The sequence below is a fragment of the Rutidosis leptorrhynchoides genome, chromosome 2, assembly GCF_046630445.1.
Source record: "Rutidosis leptorrhynchoides isolate AG116_Rl617_1_P2 chromosome 2, CSIRO_AGI_Rlap_v1, whole genome shotgun sequence".
NCBI lineage: Eukaryota > Viridiplantae > Streptophyta > Magnoliopsida > Asterales > Asteraceae > Rutidosis > Rutidosis leptorrhynchoides.
In genome coordinates, this window is record NC_092334.1 from 216951005 (window position 1) to 216970379 (window position 19375).

A 19375-nucleotide genomic window follows, 5' to 3' on the forward strand; every position below is an offset into this window, starting at 1 on the left:
CATACTTAAATAAGGACGAGATTTGGAGTCCATGCTTGTATGATATTGTGTAAAAACTGCATTCAAGAAACTTATTTTGTTGTAACATATTTGCATTGTAAACCATTATGTAATGGTCGTGTGTAAACAGGATATTTTAGATTATCATTATTTGATAATCTACGTAAAGCTTTTTAAACCTTTATTGATGAAATAAAGGTTATGGTTTGTTTTAAAATGAATGCAGTCTTTGAAAAATGTCTCATATAGAGGTCAAAACCTCGCAACGAAATCAATTAATATGGAACGTTCTTAATCAATAAGAACGGGACATTTCAGTTGGTATCAGAGCGTTGGTCTTAGAGAACCAGAATTTTGCATTAGTGTGTCTTATCGAGTTTGTTAGGATGCATTAGTGAGTCTGGACTTCGACCGTGTTTACTTGAAAAATGATTGCTTAACAAATTTTGTTGGAAACTATATATTTTTAACATGTGAATATTATGTGATATATTAATCACTTAACGCGTTTGATATTATGTGATAGATGTCTACCTCTAGAACAAGTCCCATTGACTCACCTAATAATAATGAAGAGTCAAATGTAAATTGGAATGATTCGTGGACTGATTCACAAGTTCCCGAAGAGGAACCGGAAGAAGAGTCGGAACCGGAAGAAGAATCGGAACCGGAAGAAGAATCGGAACCGGATGAAGAAATAGAACCGGTGGGGGAAATAATAAAATGGTTAAGTAAAAGAAAATCCTCAACCAACCGACCAAGGTTAATTATGGTCAATGGTGTTTCCGCCAAGGAAGCAAAATATTGGAAGGATTACCAATTCTTCGATGAATCGGATTCCGACGAGAATTCCGATGATGTTATAGAAATTACCCCAACTGAATTTAAAAAGGCAAAAGAAAATAATAAGGGAAAGGGCATAAAAATAGAGAAATCTAATTTCAACCCCGATGAACTTTATATGTATCGTCAACCCCCGAAGTCCTTAAGTTGTAACAATGACCCGGGAACCTCAAAACCACCAGGTTTTTCTAAACCAATGTGGAAAACGACGGCTCGTATTAGGGGAACATCATATATCCCTAGAAACTTGGCAAAACGAACCAAAACCGAAGAAGAAGAAACAAGCGAGTCGGAATAAGATAGTTGTATTCGTGTGGTGTAATATATGTAATATAGTGTGCTTATGCTTTATGATATATGTAAAAATTGCTTGTATTAATAAGTATTTTTTTTATGAATCTAACTCTTGTCTATTTTACAGTATAAAAACACAAAATGGATAGACAACCCAATATTTTAAGAGACCTACCCGGAGACATGATTGATGAAATCTTGTCTAGAGTCGGTCAGAATTCTTCGGCACAACTATTTAAGGCGAGATCAGTTTGTAAGACATTCGAAGAACGTTCTAAGAATGCCTTGGTTTATAAAAGGCTTTCGTTCGAAAGATGGGGGATATCACATTGGGAAATCCATAAGTTACGATGTGTTTACTTTGACGCATATATTGCGGGGAACCCAAATGCTATTTTACGCAATGGGTTAAGAAATTATTTTGACTCAATATATCCAAATATTGGACTTCGTGATTTAGAAAAGGCGGCTAACATCCAACATAAAGAAGCATGTTATGCTTACGGATTAGTAATGTTCGCTTCTGATAGTGCTCCAAATGAACATATATTTAGTATCAATATCCCTCCGATATGTAAAGATTTCAGTTGCAATTGTTCCATTTTCATGTAATATTCATTTATATTAAATAAGTGCGAAGACAAAAGGCGAAAACAACGAATTGAAGACGCAAAGGTCCAAAAAGCTCAAAAGTACAAGATACAATTAAAAAGGTTCAATTTATTGATAAGGAACGTCTAAAAATGACAAGAGTACAAGTTACGAAACGCAAAGTACAAAATATCTCAGCGTACGCAAGGACGTTCGAAAATCCGGAACCGGTACATGAACCAACTCTCAACGCTCGACGCAACGGAAAAAAAATTACGAGTCTACTATGTATATAAATATAATATAATATATAAATAATTATAAAAATTATTTATATATTATATATATTTAAATAAAAACCGTCGGCAGCTTTGGATCTTGAACTTGTGGGCTGGTTTTGGAACCTCCGCGACTTGCGGAGCTGGAAGGCCAAAATGGCCGCGACTCGCGGAGCAGTGAATTTCAGTTCTGGCTATAAAAGCTCTCGAGTTCTGCATGTAAAATATATAAAAAAAATAATAATAATACTCCGTAGGATAATAAATAAATAAATATATAATATATATATATATATATATATATATATATATATATATATATATATATATATATATATATATATATATATATATATATATATATATATATATATATATAGTATAGATTAGTGTTATATTAGATTAGTTCGGGTTATGTAAAGGTTATTTTACGGGTTTTTAAAGTCGGAACTCTGTCTGTGTAACACTACGCGATAAATAATCAATGTAAGCTATGTTCTCCTTTTTAAATTAATGTCTCGTACTTAAGTTATTATTATGCTTATTTGAGTCAAAGTAATCATGATGTTGGACTAAATATTAAAGACGGGGTAATTGGGCTTTGTACCATAATTGGGGTTTGGACAAAAGAACGACACTTGTGGAAATTAGACTATGGGCTATTAATGAGCTTTATATTTGTTTAACTAAATGATAGTTTGTTAATTTTAATATAAAGATTTATAATTGGACGTCCCTATAAATTACCATATACACTCGATCGGACACGATGGGTGGGGTATTTATATGTACGAATAATCGTTCATTTAACCGGACACGGGAATGGATTAATAGCCACTAGAATAATTAAAACAGGGGTGAAATTACATTCAAGGGTAATTGGTGTAATTGCTAACAAAGTAGTAAAACCTTGGTTTACACGTAGTTGATAACCTGGTGTATTCATTAAACAAAGTATTAAAACCTTGTTACAATTCGAATCCCCAATTAGTTGGAATATTTAACTTCGGGTATAAGAATAATTTGATGAGGACACTCGCACTTTATATTTATGACTGATGGACTGTTATGGACAAAAACCAGACGGACATATTAAACAATCCAGGACAAAGGACAATTAACCCAAGGGCATAAAACTAAAATCAACACGTCAAACATCATGATTACGGAAGTTTAAATAAGCATAATATATTTTATTTCATTTTTCCTCGTACTTTTATTTATTGTCATTTCAATTATTGTCATTTATTTTATATTGTTATTTAAATATCGTCATTTACTATACGCTTCGCTTAAAATATAAATCGACAAACCGGTCATTAAACGGTAAACCCCCTTTTATATATTATTATATATAATTATATATATTTTGTACAAATATAGTTGTTTAAAAATATAGTGTGCAATAAGCCCGCTCCCTGTGGAACGAACCGGACTTACTAAAAACTATACTACTCTACGATTAGGTACACTGCCTATAGTGTTGTAGCAAGGTTTAGGTATATCCCATTTGTAAATAAATAATTAAAACTTGTGTAATTTGTAACGTATTTCGTAGTAAAATATAGTACTATCACGTACCCCCACGCTACCACATCAAGTTTTTGGCGCCGCTGCCGGGGAGTCGGCGAAACTTTATATTTTTAATTTATTTTTGTATATTTATATTTTATTTTTAGAAAAACAATATAAAATCTAAAAAAAAAAAAATTAAACACCGAAAAAATATATATATATATATATATAAATCTGTTTTTATAAAATATTTTCATTTCTATTTTTTTTTTAAATATAAGTGTTTATTTACTATATAAAAATATTTTGTAAAAATACAAAACAGAAAAATAAATAAAATAAAAATAAAATAAATACGTTGAACCTGTAAAACTGACCTGTCACGTTTGAATTTTGAACCCCCGCGACTCGCGGAGGTTTTGAACTGGGAACCTCGCAACTCGCGGAGCCCCTCAGACACGTCTGGTAACCTCTGTCGACACATTAATTACAGTGTAATAATTATTATTATTTTTATTTAAACCCTAATTAGGTTATCTTAATTAATTATTTAGTTTAGTTTATTTATTTACTTTGTTATTTTTAAATTTTAATCTAGTTTTTATAAATATATAATTTTATAGTTTTATAAAATAAATAATATAAAAAAAATAATAATAATATTTTTATAACAATAAGTAATTTTATCACTTTTTATATCTTTTTATATTGTCGTATTTTTTTTATTTGTTTTAGCGTAATTTGTATATTTTTCGCTCGTAATTAGTTTTAGTGGTACCCGATGCCTTTGATCCCTGGGCCCACAGTGGGGGAAGCTTTGACCCAAGAAAGGCGCAAGTTCGATTCTCAGTCAGGGCGCCCCGCATGGAATTATTTCTCCCTCCGGGGGGAAATTTGTGAAGTGTTTCGGGGGTCTAGCTAGCTGGGGTAAAAATCGCCTTGCCGTCACTGTGGGTACTGGGAGGAGGTACTTTGCCGGCACAGGTCTCTTTCGGGGTGGGATTGGTGGGTGCTACGGCACACAGGGTTAGCGTGTCCCTGCCAACTTACACGTTTTGACCCAAGTTTAGTATTTGCCGTAGTTTATTTTTAATTCTAGATTTTTAGGTCTTGCCGTAAAATCCCTTAAGTGCTTATTCCTTAGACTAAGATTTAGGTGCTTTAGAATTTTGCGACGCCGTTTTTTGTGCTACTTTCTTATTTTTATTTTTCGACGCCTATTTTTCTACCTTTTTATTTTTCGACGTTTTTCGACATGCAATCTATTTCTTTCTTATTTCTCGACGCTCTAGTTTTTAGGACTTAGAATTTTCTCTATTTCTTATCTAATATCTCAAACGGAAAGAAAAATTATTTAAGCGGTTAAATTAATGGACGTTGACATTTTTCTGCTTCGTAGTAATAGTTGGATTTGTTAGTGGCTGAGTTGTGGCTTTTCCGATTTAAAGGTGCCTGGCTCCCTGCTACATCTTTTGGCTATTCGAAACGTGGGCAAAAGCAGAAAAGTCTATTAATTGGACAACTTATATAAGTTTTTCTATTTTTATAACTAATAGGATAATTAGTGAACGCACCACATTGTAGCTAAAAATTTGTCCATCGCAATAAAATGGAAAATTTTGAAAACAGGGCCTTGAAAACTCTTTTTGAACTCCAAAATCAATTAAATCAATACCCTCAAACGAGTGTTGATAACAATTCATTCGGTCAATCTTGGATCGCGAACGACGAAACAATAACTGGTTGTGAAATCTGTGGAGATTATCACTCAACATGGGAATGTTACTATTACGTTCCTATGGAAAATTACGCACCCACGGAACCTGAATGGAACGATTACGAAGAACACAATTCAAATTGGGATTATTCCCAAGAATATATCCAAAGTCAACAACCAGAAGACTAGGAAAATTACGTGTCCGAAAATTCTTTAAACATTATAAAAATCAAACTCGAAGAACTCGATGCTCAAAATGAACAAATGAGAGAGTTTGTAAACCGGCAAGCTGAAACTCTATCAAATTACACACCTGTTGATCTGAGGAGACATGTTCAAAAAAATCCCATATCATCGAATTTTGATGAATTCGAGAGCTCCGAAATCACCAACTACCCCGATGATACTTTTTATTCAGTCTTACCAAATTCACAACATATCGACACATTAGCCTCTACAGACAAAATCATCAATCCATCAATGAATGATGAAGAAGAAATAAGGGTGACAAATTGGTACTCTTGGGAAAACGATAACGTTGAAAATTTTAACCCCGAGACCAAACCGAACTTCACCATTCCACAACCTTCCAACCCAATATTCTCTATAGAAGAGTCATCTACCGAAGATGAACTACGAGCTATAATAGATAATGACACCTCGGATTTCACCCAATTGGGTAATAGAGGTGAAAACTTTGATCCCGAGAATAAACAGAAGGAAATATTAGGAATTGTCCACCCTATAGAAATATGTATGTCGGTATATATCGATCCATTTGACCAAGAACCAGAAAAGAGACATATCCATTTACTAAAAGCTACACTTAAAAAAGAATTAAGTAGTGACGATCGGGTGAGTCTAAACTCTAAACCTATTGATATAATATATACCACCCGAGATGAAAATAACTGGCTCACTATTTTAATTCGTGGAACTTATTCCACCGACTTCACATGTCATCAGCTAAGTGTGGGGAAGTCTAACCCCACTTAATGTTAAATTCGGGGTTCGGGTTAATATATAACTCGTTAATAAAAATACACGATGAGTTAGGGTAAAAGACGCTTTTCCAAATATTAGTAAACAGTTCAGAAAACCAACCGTTTTTGAAAAAAACATGTGTGATAAAACAACAAAAGGAATGAACGATGAGGCGCGCCATCTATCATTCGACGAGCTTTGTAAGTACAAACTGGGAATTTTTAATCACTTTTCTACACTAATCACCCTCATGAATTTATAATTAGAGTCTGATTTCATGCAAATGAGGGCATTGCATGATCTTAAGTGTGGGGAAGGGTTATAAATTCTCTCGGGTTTATTACTTGGTTTATTTCTCTCGGGTTTATTACTTGGTTTATTTGCCAAATTTTGTGAAAATTTGAAAAATTTTCAACTAAATGAAGTCAAAATTATGTTTATACATATTTATGAACAGTGAAAACTAGGTGTTAATACCGAAATTATCGTTACCTCGAAAAGGACATAAATTGAGAAACAACTTAAAACGCTTGAATTCATTTAAAATGGAATAGAAGAGAATAAAAAGGCAAAGAAAGAAACTAAGTGTGGGGAGAATATACCAAGTTATTCAATTAAAAACTGTCTATCACATGTTTCTGTAAAGTTATTGCAGGTGCTTTTTTTTGGACTAAATTAACTATTTTACCCGGTAAATTGTAATAAAGATGAAAGAAAGATGGATCTACACGATGAATCAATTCCATCATTAAAAGGAAGTAAAGTCTTCCGAAAAAGACACGCGCTTCTTGATTTAGGTCAGGAAGTTGTCGTCCAGACCAGCTGTAGGTTGACGAAAAATCTAGAAAAGTCATCTCTAAAATCAGCAGGAAATCCACGAACCTCAGCATCAAACAGGGTCGCCAAGTGGTCGGACTTATCCTAACCATGAGAGGATCTGTCTCGTAAAATGGGGAGGGCGCCGTGCAAATTAGCTTGATAAGACTAATGAATCAGACCCCCAGAAAGGATAATCTCCTCAAAGATTAAAAATCAACTTTTAAGCCTGATATTACTCAATCCTTGAGATTGACTTTAAAGATTGAGAATTACAACTCATGGAATTCGATGATATCTAAACTCGAGCTTGAACGAGAAAATATTTTGATCAAAAATAAAACCGATTTGTTTTCTGAAAACCCATTTTCAATGCGTTCATTGAACGTAAAATCCTAGGAATTCACCTGGAATTCATTAGGTCACCTGAACCAAATCGGGTGTCAACCGTAAGAACGGTGGTTGCATATTGGTCGAAGACAGGACCTTTTGCCAAGACCGAAAAACTATAGGGTGATCTTTACTATTGCTCCTACAAAGGATAGTATTGCATCCGACACGTTAAAGACCATAATCAAAAGCATGTCACGGGACATTGCCTTAACAGTTGCTTGTTCATCGCTTTCCTTTACAACCGGACGGTAGTTTACCGAAAGGTAATATACGGGACAAGTAAACTGGACGTGTTGCTTTCCTAATACAAGGTTAGCAAGTGGGTGACACAAAACCATAAGTTTTGAGCTAAAATTTTCAAATCTGAAACCCACCAACCCACAAAAATATTTTGCAAACACCGGTGAAGGGTTATTCCGGAAAACCTGTCTAGGGTAAAATCTAGTATGAATTTTCAAAAGATCAAATGTTTTTATAAAGATCCAATTTCCTAACGGATCTAAATTTTCATAGTCATGTGGGACTGTAAACCACAAATGCTACTATCATTGTTTATACCGCCATATCAAAATCACTGATGTACAAAGTGTGAAGAATAAAGAAGTGATTCTAGTGTGTTTTATTTCAAGACTGTATTGCTTGAGGACAAGCAACGTTCAAGTGTGGGGATATTTGATAGTGCTCCAAATGAACATATATTTAGTATCAATATCCCTCCGATATGTAAAGATTTCAGTTGCAATTGTTCCATTTTCATGTAATATTCATTTATATTAAATAAGTGCGAAGACAAAAGGCGAAAACAACGAATTGAAGACGCAAAGGTCCAAAAAGCTCAAAAGTACAAGATACAATTAAAAAGGTTCAATTTATTGATAAGGAACATCTAAAAATGACAAGAATACAAGTTACGAAATGCAAAGTACAAAATATCTCAGCGTACGCAAGGACGTTCGAAAATCCGGAACCGGTACATGAACCAACTCTCAACGCTCGACGCAACGAAAAAAAAATTACGAGTCTACTATGTATATAAATATAATATAATATATAAATAATTATAAAAATTATTTATATATTATATATATTTAAATAAAAACCGTCGGCAGCTTTGGATCTTGAACTTGTGGGCTGGTTTTGGAACCTCCGCGACTTACGGAGCTGGAAGGCCAAAATGGCCGCGACTCGCGGAGCAGTGAATTTCAGTTCTGGCTATAAAAGTTCTCGAGTTCTGCATGTAAAATATATAAAAAAAATAATAATAATACTCCGTAGGATAATAAATAAATAAATATATAATATATATATATATAGTATAGATTAGTGTTATATTAGATTAGTTCGGGTTATGTAAAGGTTATTTTACGGGTTTTTAAAGTCGGAACTCTGTCCGTGTAACACTACGCGATAAATAATCAATGTAAGCTATGTTCTCCTTTTTAAATTAATGTCTCGTACTTAAGTTATTATTATGCTTATTTGAGTCAAAGTAATCATGATGTTGGACTAAATATTAAAGACGGGGTAATTGGGCTTTGTACCATAATTGGGGTTTGGATAAAAGAACGACACTTGTGGAAATTAGACTATGGGCTATTAATGGGCTTTATATTTGTTTAACTAAATGATAGTTTGTTAATTTTAATATAAAGATTTATAATTGGACGTCCCTATAAATTACCATATACACTCGATCGGACACGATGGGCGGGGTATTTATATGTACGAATAATCGTTCATTTAACCGGACACGGGAATGGATTAATAGCCACTAGAATAATTAAAACAGGGGTGAAATTACATTCAAGGGTAATTGGTGTAATTGCTAACAAAGTAGTAAAACCTTGGTTTACACGCAGTTGATAACCTGGTGTATTCATTAAACAAAGTATTAAAACCTTGTTACAATTCGAATCCCCAATTAGTTGGAATATTTAACTTCGGGTATAAGAATAATTTGATGAGGACACTCGCACTTTATATTTATGACTTATGGACTGTTATGGACAAAAACCAGACGGACATATTAAACAATCCAGGACAAAGGACAATTAACCCAAGGGCATAAAACTAAAATCAACACGTCAAACATCATGATTACGGAAGTTTAAATAAGCATAATATATTTTATTTCATTTTTCCTCGTACTTTTATTTATTGTCATTTCAATTATTGTCATTTATTTTATATTGTTATTTAAATATCGTCATTTACTATACGCTTCGCTTAAAATATAAATCGACAAACCGGTCATTAAACGGTAAACCCCCTTTTATATATTATTATATATAATTATATATATTTTGTACAAATATAGTTGTTTAAAAATATAGTGTGCAATAAGCCCGCTCCCTGTGAAACGAACCGGACTTACTAAAAACTATACTACTCTACGATTAGGTACACTGCCTATAGTGTTGTAGCAAGGTTTAGGTATATCCCATTTGTAAATAAATAATTAAAACTTGTGTAATTTGTAACGTATTTCGTAGTAAAATATAGTACTATCACGTACCCCCACGCTACCACATCAGCTTCTCACCAAAGTGAGAACAAGAACATCGGGCTACAACTATTAAACAAAACGTTCCCACAAGTGACGGAGTCGGTAATTAGGGTAAGAAATGAGGTTTTTAGATTGTTACGGGACTGTTGGACATTACGTAACCCTCGTCCCTTTGACGACGTTACAACACACTGTCTTATCAACGGCTATAACGGTTATGTTCCACAAGACCAAGGATGGGAAGTAATCCTAGTAAAACCAGAATGCATGACTTGTTTCTGGACGTATGAGTTACGTGTCTTTATTGCCTTTGCTGAACGACTTGTGTACTAGCTAGAATTATCTTCACAACCATCTTGTATCAAATTTATTGTGTGCTATATTTCATGCTATATGTAAAATAAGCGGTATTGTAAGTTTGTAAAATATTGTGTAAAAGTTTGAACGCGAAATATTATTATAATCAGTTTTTCATATAGAATTGTAGTAGTTGAATTGTATATTAGCTACTAAGTATGAACTTAACGGGTAGGTACTACCCGAATTTAAACTTATAAAACGCTAATATGAAGAAAAAGCTTTTATAAATGAGTTCATATTATGCTACGAAATACTATTAACTACTCTTAATATTCTGTATGATTAACTTGTTCCATTTGACTATTTTGAAGGAAATGGCACCGACTACTCGACACACCGTGAATATGAATGAAGAGGAATTCCGTACTTTTCTAGCTTCAAACATAGCTGCAGTACAGGCTGCGCTACATACCAATAATAACCTTGGATCTAGCAGTACAGGAAATCGTGTAGGATGCACCTACAAAGAATTCACTGCCTGCAAACCTTTGGAATTTGATGGAACCGAAGGACCGATCGGATTGAAACGGTGGACCGAGAAGGTCTAATCGGTGTTTGCCATAAGTAAGTGTACTGAAGAGGACAAAGTGAAGTACGCTACGTATACCTTTACAGGTTCTGCGTTAACATGGTGGAATACCTATCTAGAGCAAGTGGGACAAGACGATGCGTACGCACTACCGTGGTCAGCATTCAAGCACTTGATGAACGAGAAGTACCGTCCCAGAACCGAGGTCAATAAGCTCAAGACAGAACTTAGAGGGTTACGAACCCAAGGATTTGATATTACCACGTACGAAAGACGATTCACAAAATTGTGCCTATTGTGTCAGGGAGCATTCGAAGATGAGGAAGAGAAGATCGACGCGTTTGTGAAAGGATTACCGGAAAGAATCCAAGAAGATATAAGTTCACACGAGCCCGCCTCCATACAACAGGCATGTAGAATGGCTCACAAACTAGTGAACCAGATTGAAGACAGAATTAAAGAACAGACTGCTGAAGAGGCCAATGTGAAGCAAGTCAAAAGAAAGTGGGAGGAAAACGGTGATAAGAATCACCAATACAACAACAACAGCAATTACAACAATAATCGCAACAATTATCCCAACAATCGCAACATCAATCGCAACTACAACAAATGGCCCAACAACAATAACAACAACAACAATAACAACAACAACAACAACAACAACATCAACTACAACAATCATCCCAACAACAATAATAACCGCAACAACAACAACAATCAGAAGCAGCTATGCCAAAGGTGTGAAAAGTATCACTCGGGGTTCTGCACCAAATTTTGCAACAAGTGTAAAAGAAATGGTCATAGCGCGGCGAAGTGTGAGGTCTACGGACCAGGGGTTAATAGAACGAAAGGAACAAATGGTGTCGGAACGAGTAATGGCGGAGCAAGTAGTGTCGGAGCAAGTTATGCCAATGTAGTTTGTTATAAATGTGGAAAACCGGGCCACATTATTAGAAATTGCCCGAACCAGGAGAACACGAATGGACAAGGCCGCGGAAGAGTTTTCAATATTTATGCGGCAGAGGCACAGGAAGACCCGGAGCTTGTTACGGGTACGTTTCTTATTGAAAATAAATCTGCTTACGTTTTATTTGATTCGGGTGCGGATAGAAGCTATATGAGTAGAGATTTTTGTGCTAAATTAAGTTGTCCATTGACGCCTTTGGATACTAAATTTTTACTCGAATTAGCAAATGGTAAATTAATTTCAGCAGATAATATATGTCGGAATCGAGAAATTAAACTGGTTAGCGAAACATTTAAGATTGATTTGATACCAGTAGAGTTAGGGAGTTTTGATGTGATAATCGGTATGGACTGGTTGAAAGAAGTGAAAGCAGAGATCGTTTGTTACAAAAATGCAATTCGCATTATACGAGAAAAAGGAAAACCCTTAATGGTGTACGGAGAAAAGGGCAACACGAAGCTACATCTTATTAGTAATTTGAAGGCACAAAAACTAATCAGAAAAGGTTGCTATGCTGTTCTCGCACACGTCGAGAAAGTACAAACTGAAGAAAAGAGCATCAATGATGTTCCCATTGCAAAAGAATTTCCCGATGTATTTCCGAAAGAATTACCGGGATTACCCCCACATCGATCCGTTGAATTTCAAATAGATCTTGTACCAGGAGCTGCACCAATAGCTCGTGCTCCTTACAGACTCGCACCCATCGAGATGAAAGAACTGCAAAGCCAATTACAAGAACTTTTAGAGCGTGGTTTCATTCGACCAAGCACATCACCGTGGGCAGCTCCTGTTTTGTTTGTCAAGAAGAAAGATGGTACATTCAGATTGTGTATCGACTACCGAGAGTTGAACAAACTTACCATCAAGAACCGCTACCCACTACCGAGAATCGACGACTTATTTGATCAATTACAAGGCTCGTCTGTTTATTCAAAGATTGACTTACGTTCCGGTTATCATCAAATGCGGGTGAAAGAAGATGATATTCCAAAGACTGCTTTCAGAACACGTTACGGTCATTACGAGTTTATGGTCATGCCGTTTGGTTTAACTAATGCACCAGCTGTGTTCATGGACCTTATGAACCGAGTGTGTGGACCATACCTTGACAAGTTTGTCATTGTTTTCATTGATGACATACTTATTTACTCAAAGAATGACCAAGAATACGGTGAACATTTGAGAAAGGTGTTAGAAGTATTGAGGAAGGAAGAATTGTACGCTAAGTTTTCAAAGTGTGCATTTTGGTTGGAAGAAGTTCAATTCCTCGGTCACATAGTGAACAAAGAAGGTATTAAGGTGGATCCGGCAAAGATAGAAACTGTTGAAAAGTGGGAAACCCCAAAAACTCCGAAACACATACGCCAGTTTTTAGGACTAGCTGGTTACTACAGAAGGTTCATCCAAGACTTTTCCAGAATAGCAAAACCCTTGACTGCATTAACGCATAAAGGGAAGAAATTTGAATGGAATGATGAACAAGAGAAAGCGTTTCAGTTATTGAAGAAAAAGCTAACTACGGCACCTATATTGTCATTGCCTGAAGGGAATGATGATTTTGTGATTTATTGTGACGCATTAAAGCAAGGTCTCGGTTATGTATTAATGCAACGAACGAAGGTGATTGCTTATGCGTCTAGACAATTGAAGATTCACGAACAAAATTATACGACGCATGATTTGAAATTAGGCGCGGTTGTTTTTGCATTAAAGACTTGGAGGCACTACTTATATGGGGTCAAAAGTATTATATATACCGACCACAAAAGTCTTCAACATATATTTAATCAGAAACAACTGAATATGAGGCAGCGTAGGTGGATTGAATTATTGAATGATTACAACTTTGAGATTCGTTACCACCCGGGGAAGGCAAATGTGGTAGCCGATGCCTTGAGCAGGAAGGACAGAGAACCCATTCGAGTAAAATCTATGAATATAATGATTCATAATAACCTTACTACTCAAATAAAGGAGGCGCAACAAGGAGTTTTAAAAGAGGGAAATTTAAGGGATGAAATACCCAAAGGATCGGAGAAGCATCTTAATATTCGGGAAGACGGAACCCGGTATAGGGCTGAAAGGATTTGGGTACCAAAATTTGGAGATATGAGAGAAATGGTACTTAGAGAAGCTCATAAAACCAGATACTCAATACATCCTGGAACGGGGAAGATGTACAAGGATCTCAAGAAACATTTTTGGTGGCCGGGTATGAAAGCCGATGTTGCTAAATACGTAGGAGAATGTTTAACGTGTTCTAAGGTCAAAGCTGAGCATCAGAAACCATCAGGTCTACTTCAACAACCCGAAATCCCGGAATGGAAATGGGAAAACATTACCATGGATTTCATCACTAAATTGCCAAGGACTGCAAGTGGTTTTGATACTATTTGGGTAATAGTTGATCGTCTCACCAAATCAGCACACTTCCTGCCAATAAGAGAAGATGACAAGATGGAGAAGTTAGCACGACTGTATTTGAAGGAAGTCGTCTCCAAACATGGAATACCAATCTCTATTATCTCTGATAGGGATGGCAGATTTATTTCAAGATTCTGGCAAACATTACAGCAAGCATTAGGAACTCGTCTAGACATGAGTACTGCCTATCATTCACAAACTGATGGGCAGAGCGAAAGGACGATACAAACACTTGAAGACATGCTACGAGCATGTGTTATTGATTTCGGAAACAGTTAGGATCGACATCTACCGTTAGCAGAATTTTCCTACAACAACAGCTACCATTCAAGCATTGAGATGGCGCCGTTTGAAGCACTTTATGGTAGAAAGTGCAGGTCTCCGATTTGTTGGAGTGAAGTGGGGGATAGACAAATTACGGGTCCGGAGATTATACAAGAAACTACCGAGAAGATCATCCAAATTCAACAACGGTTGAAAACCGCCCAAAGTCGACAAAAGAGCTACGCTGACATTAAAAGAAAAGATATAGAATTTGAAATTGGAGAGATGGTCATGCTTAAAGTTGCACCTTGGAAAGGCGTTGTTCGATTTGGTAAACGAGGGAAATTAAATCCAAGGTATATTGGACCAATCAAGATTATTGATCGTGTCGGACCAGTAGCTTACCGACTTGAGTTACCTCAACAACTCGCGGCTGTACATAACACTTTCCATGTCTCGAATTTGAAGAAATATTTTGCTAAAGAAGATCTCACTATTCCGTTAGATGAAATCCAAATCAACGAAAAACTTTAATTCATCGAAGAAACCGTCGAAATAATGGATCGTGAGGTTAAAAGACTTAAGCAAAACAAGATACCAATTGTTAAGGTTCGATGGAATGCTCGTAGAGGACCCGAGTTCACCTGGGAGCGTGAAGATCAGATGAAGAAGAAATACCCGCATCTATTTCCAGAAGATTCGTCAACACCTTCAACAGCTTAAAATTTCGGGACGAAATTTATTTAACGGGTAGGTACTGTAGTGACCCGAATTTTTCCATGTTTATATATATTAATTGAGATTGATATTTACATGATTAAATGTTTCCAACATGTTAAGTAATCAAACTTGTTAAGACTTGATTAATTGAAATATGTTTCATATAGACAATTGACCACCCAAGTTGACCGGTGATTCACGAACGTTAAAACTTGTAAAAACTATATGATGACATATATATGGATATATATAGTTAACATGATACTATGATAAGTAAACATATTATTAAGTATATTAATAATGAACTACATATGTAAAAACAAGACTACTAACTTAATTATTTTTAAACGAGACATATATGTAACGATTATCGTTGTAAAGACATTTAATGTATATATATCATATTAAGAGATATTCATACATGATAATATCATGATAATATAATAATTTAAAATCTCATTTGATATTATAAACATTGGGTTAACAACATTTAACAAGATCGTTAACCTAAAGGTTTCAAAACAACACTTACATGTAACGACTAACGATGACTTAACGACTCAGTTAAAATGTATATATATGTAGTGTTTTAATATGTATTTATACACTTTTGAAAGACTTCAATACACTTATCAAAATACTTCTACTTAACAAAAATGCTTACAATTACATCCTCGTTCAGTTTCATCAACAATTCTACTCGTATGCACCCGTATTCGTACTCGTACAATACACAGCTTTTAGATATATGTACTATTGGTATATACACTCCAATGATCAGCTCTTAGCAGCCCATGTGAGTCACCTAACACATGTGAGAACCATCATTTGGCAACTAGCATGAAATATCTCATAAAATTACAAAAATATGAGTAATCATTCATGACTTATTTACATGAAAACAAAATTACATATCCTTTATATCTAATCCATACACCAACAACCAAAAACACCTACAAACACTTTCATTCTTTAATTTTCTTCATCTAATTGATCTCTCTCAAGTTCTATCTTCAAGTTCTAAGTGTTCTTCATATATTCTACAAGTTCTAGTTACATAAAATCAAGAATACTTTCAAGTTTGCTAGCTCACTTCCAATCTTGTAAGGTGATCATCCAACCTCAAGAAATCTTTGTTTCTTACAGTAGGTTATCATTCTAATACAAGGTAATAATCATATTCAAACTTTGGTTCAATTTCTATAACTATAACAATCTTATTTCAAGTGATGATCTTACTTGAACTTGTTTTCGTGTCATGATTCTGCTTCAAGAACTTCGAGCCATCCAAGGATCCGTTGAAGCTAGATCCATTTTTCTATTTTCCAGCAGGTTTATCCAAGGAACTTAAGATAGTAATGATGTTCATAACATCATTCGATTCATACATATAAAGCTATCTTATTCGAAGGTTTAAACTTGTAATCACTAGAACATAGTTTAGTTAATTCTAAACTTGTTCGCAAACAAAAGTTAATCCTTCTAACTTGACTTTTAAAATCAATTAAACACATGTTCTATATCTATATGATATGCTAACTTAATGATTTAAAACCTGGAAACACGAAAAACACCGTAAAACCGGATTTACGCCGTCGTAGTAACACCGCGGGCTGTTTTGGGTTAGTTAATTAAAAACTATGATAAACTTTGATTTAAAAGTTGTTATTCTGAGAAAATGATTTTTATTATGAACATGAAACTATATCCAAAAATTATGGTTAAACTCAAAGTGGAAGTATGTTTTCTAAAATGGTCATCTAGACGTCGTTCTTTCGACTGAAATGACTACCTTTACAAAAACGACTTGTAACTTATTTTTCTGACTATAAACCTATACTTTTTCTGTTTAGATTCATAAAATAGAGTTCAATATGAAACCATAGCAATTTGATTCACTCAAAACGGATTTAAAATGAAGAAGTTATGGGTAAAACAAGATTGGATAATTTTTCTCATTTTAGCTACGTGAAAATTGGTAACAAATCTATTCCAACCATAACTTAATCAACTTGTATTGTGTATTATGTAATCTTCAGATGCCATAGACACGTATACAATGTTTCGACCTATCATGTCGACACATCTATATATATTTCGGAACAACCATAGACACTCTATATGTGAATGTTGGAGTTAGCTATACAGGGTTGAGGTTGATTCCAAAATATATATAGTTTGAGTTGTGATCAATACTGAGATACGTATACACTGGGTCGTGGATTGATTCAAGATAATATTTATCGATTTATTTCTGTACATCTAACTGTGGACAACTAGTTGTAGGTTACTAACGAGGACAGCTGACTTAATAAACTTAAAACATCAAAATATATTAAAAGTGTTGTAAATATATTTTGAACATACTTTGATATATATGTATATATTGTTATAGGTTCGTGAATCAACCAGTGGCCAAGTCTTACTTCCCGACGAAGTAAAAATCTGTGAAAGTGAGTTATAGTCCCACTTTTAAAATCTAATATTTTTGGGATGAGAATAGATGCAGGTTTTATAAATAATTTACAAAATAGACACAAGTACGTGAAACTACATTCTATAGTTGAATTATCGAAATCGAATATGCCCTTTTTTATTAAGTCTGGTAATCTAAGAATTAGGGAACAGACACCCTAATTGACGCGAATCCTAAAGATAGATCTATTGGGCCTAACAAACCCCATCCAAAGTACCGGATGCTTTAGTACTTCGAAATTTATATCATATCCGAAGGGTGTCCCGGAATGATGGGGATATTCTTATATATGCATCTTGTTAATGTCGGTTACCAGGTGTTCACCATATGAATGACTTTTATCTCTATGTATGGGATGTGTATTGAAATATGAAATCTTGTGGTCTATTATTATGATTTGATATATATAGGTTAAACCTATAACTCACCAACATTTTTGTTGACGTTTTAAGCATGTTTATTCTCAGGTGATTATTAAAAGCTTCCACTGTCGCATACTTAAATAAGGACGAGATTTGGAGTCCATGCTTGTATGATATTGTGTAAAAACTGCATTCAAGAAACTTATTTTGTTGTAACATATTTGTATTGTAAACCATTATGTAATGGTCGTGTGTAAACAGGATATTTTAGATTATCATTATTTGATAATCTACGTAAAGCTTTTTAAACCTTTATTGATGAAATAAAGGTTATGGTTTGTTTTAAAATGAATGCAGTCTTTGAAAAACGTCTCATATAGAGGTCAAAACCTCGCAACGAAATCAATTAATATGGAACGTTTTTAATCAATAAGAACGGGACATTTCATCTGGAATGTCGGTGGCGTGTGCTGACGTGGCTGCGTGCCGTTCACGCGCTGAGTAAAAGGGCTTATGCATAGAAGCTGCCTGCAGGGCTTACGCTTGACGCTGGGCGGCCTGATGTACGCTGGGCGGCAAATACTGAAAGCCACCAAATTTAATTATCTTTTGTGCTCTATGATCAATTTTTCTGTATGAAAATGATGTTTTTATGCGTGTATCTCCTAGGATACACCATTACTACGCAAATCAAACTAGCTTCTTAGAAGTCCATATTTTTATTACTTGATGAGTCATTCTAGATAAGCATACCTATCTTTAGTAAACTTAGGTGAGTTGTGGAAAATGATACACAATCTGTGATGGAAGACTATCTGGCTATCTCTGATGCTCTAACAATTAATATTCAACGGGTGATCGTTGCAACTGCTCTCATGCAGACTAATTAAACTAGCATCTTTTGAACACTTCATTGGTTAATTCATTAATGTTTGAACAAAACCAAACAGATTGTGTAGTTTTCAGTTTCATTTGTATTAATATTAATATATTATAAATAAAGTATGATGTTTTTTTTTTTAACAGCAAAAAATTTTTATTACTAGCCACCCTCTAGCAAAAAGCTAGAGGAGCAAACAACCAACCAATTACACGGACTTTACAAGACAATCGTTCCAAAAAATATCACATTTAAACAAAGTATGATGTTATGTGTTAATTAATATTAATTATATTATAAAGAAAGTATGATGTTATGTGAATTGTTGTTGCACGTGTTATGTGAATTGTTGTTGCAAGTTTATGTTGTACTAATTAATTTTGTTTTATAAGTTTATGTACATCAAAATTTTATTGGAATGGTAGAGTTATTATAGGTAAAATTATATAT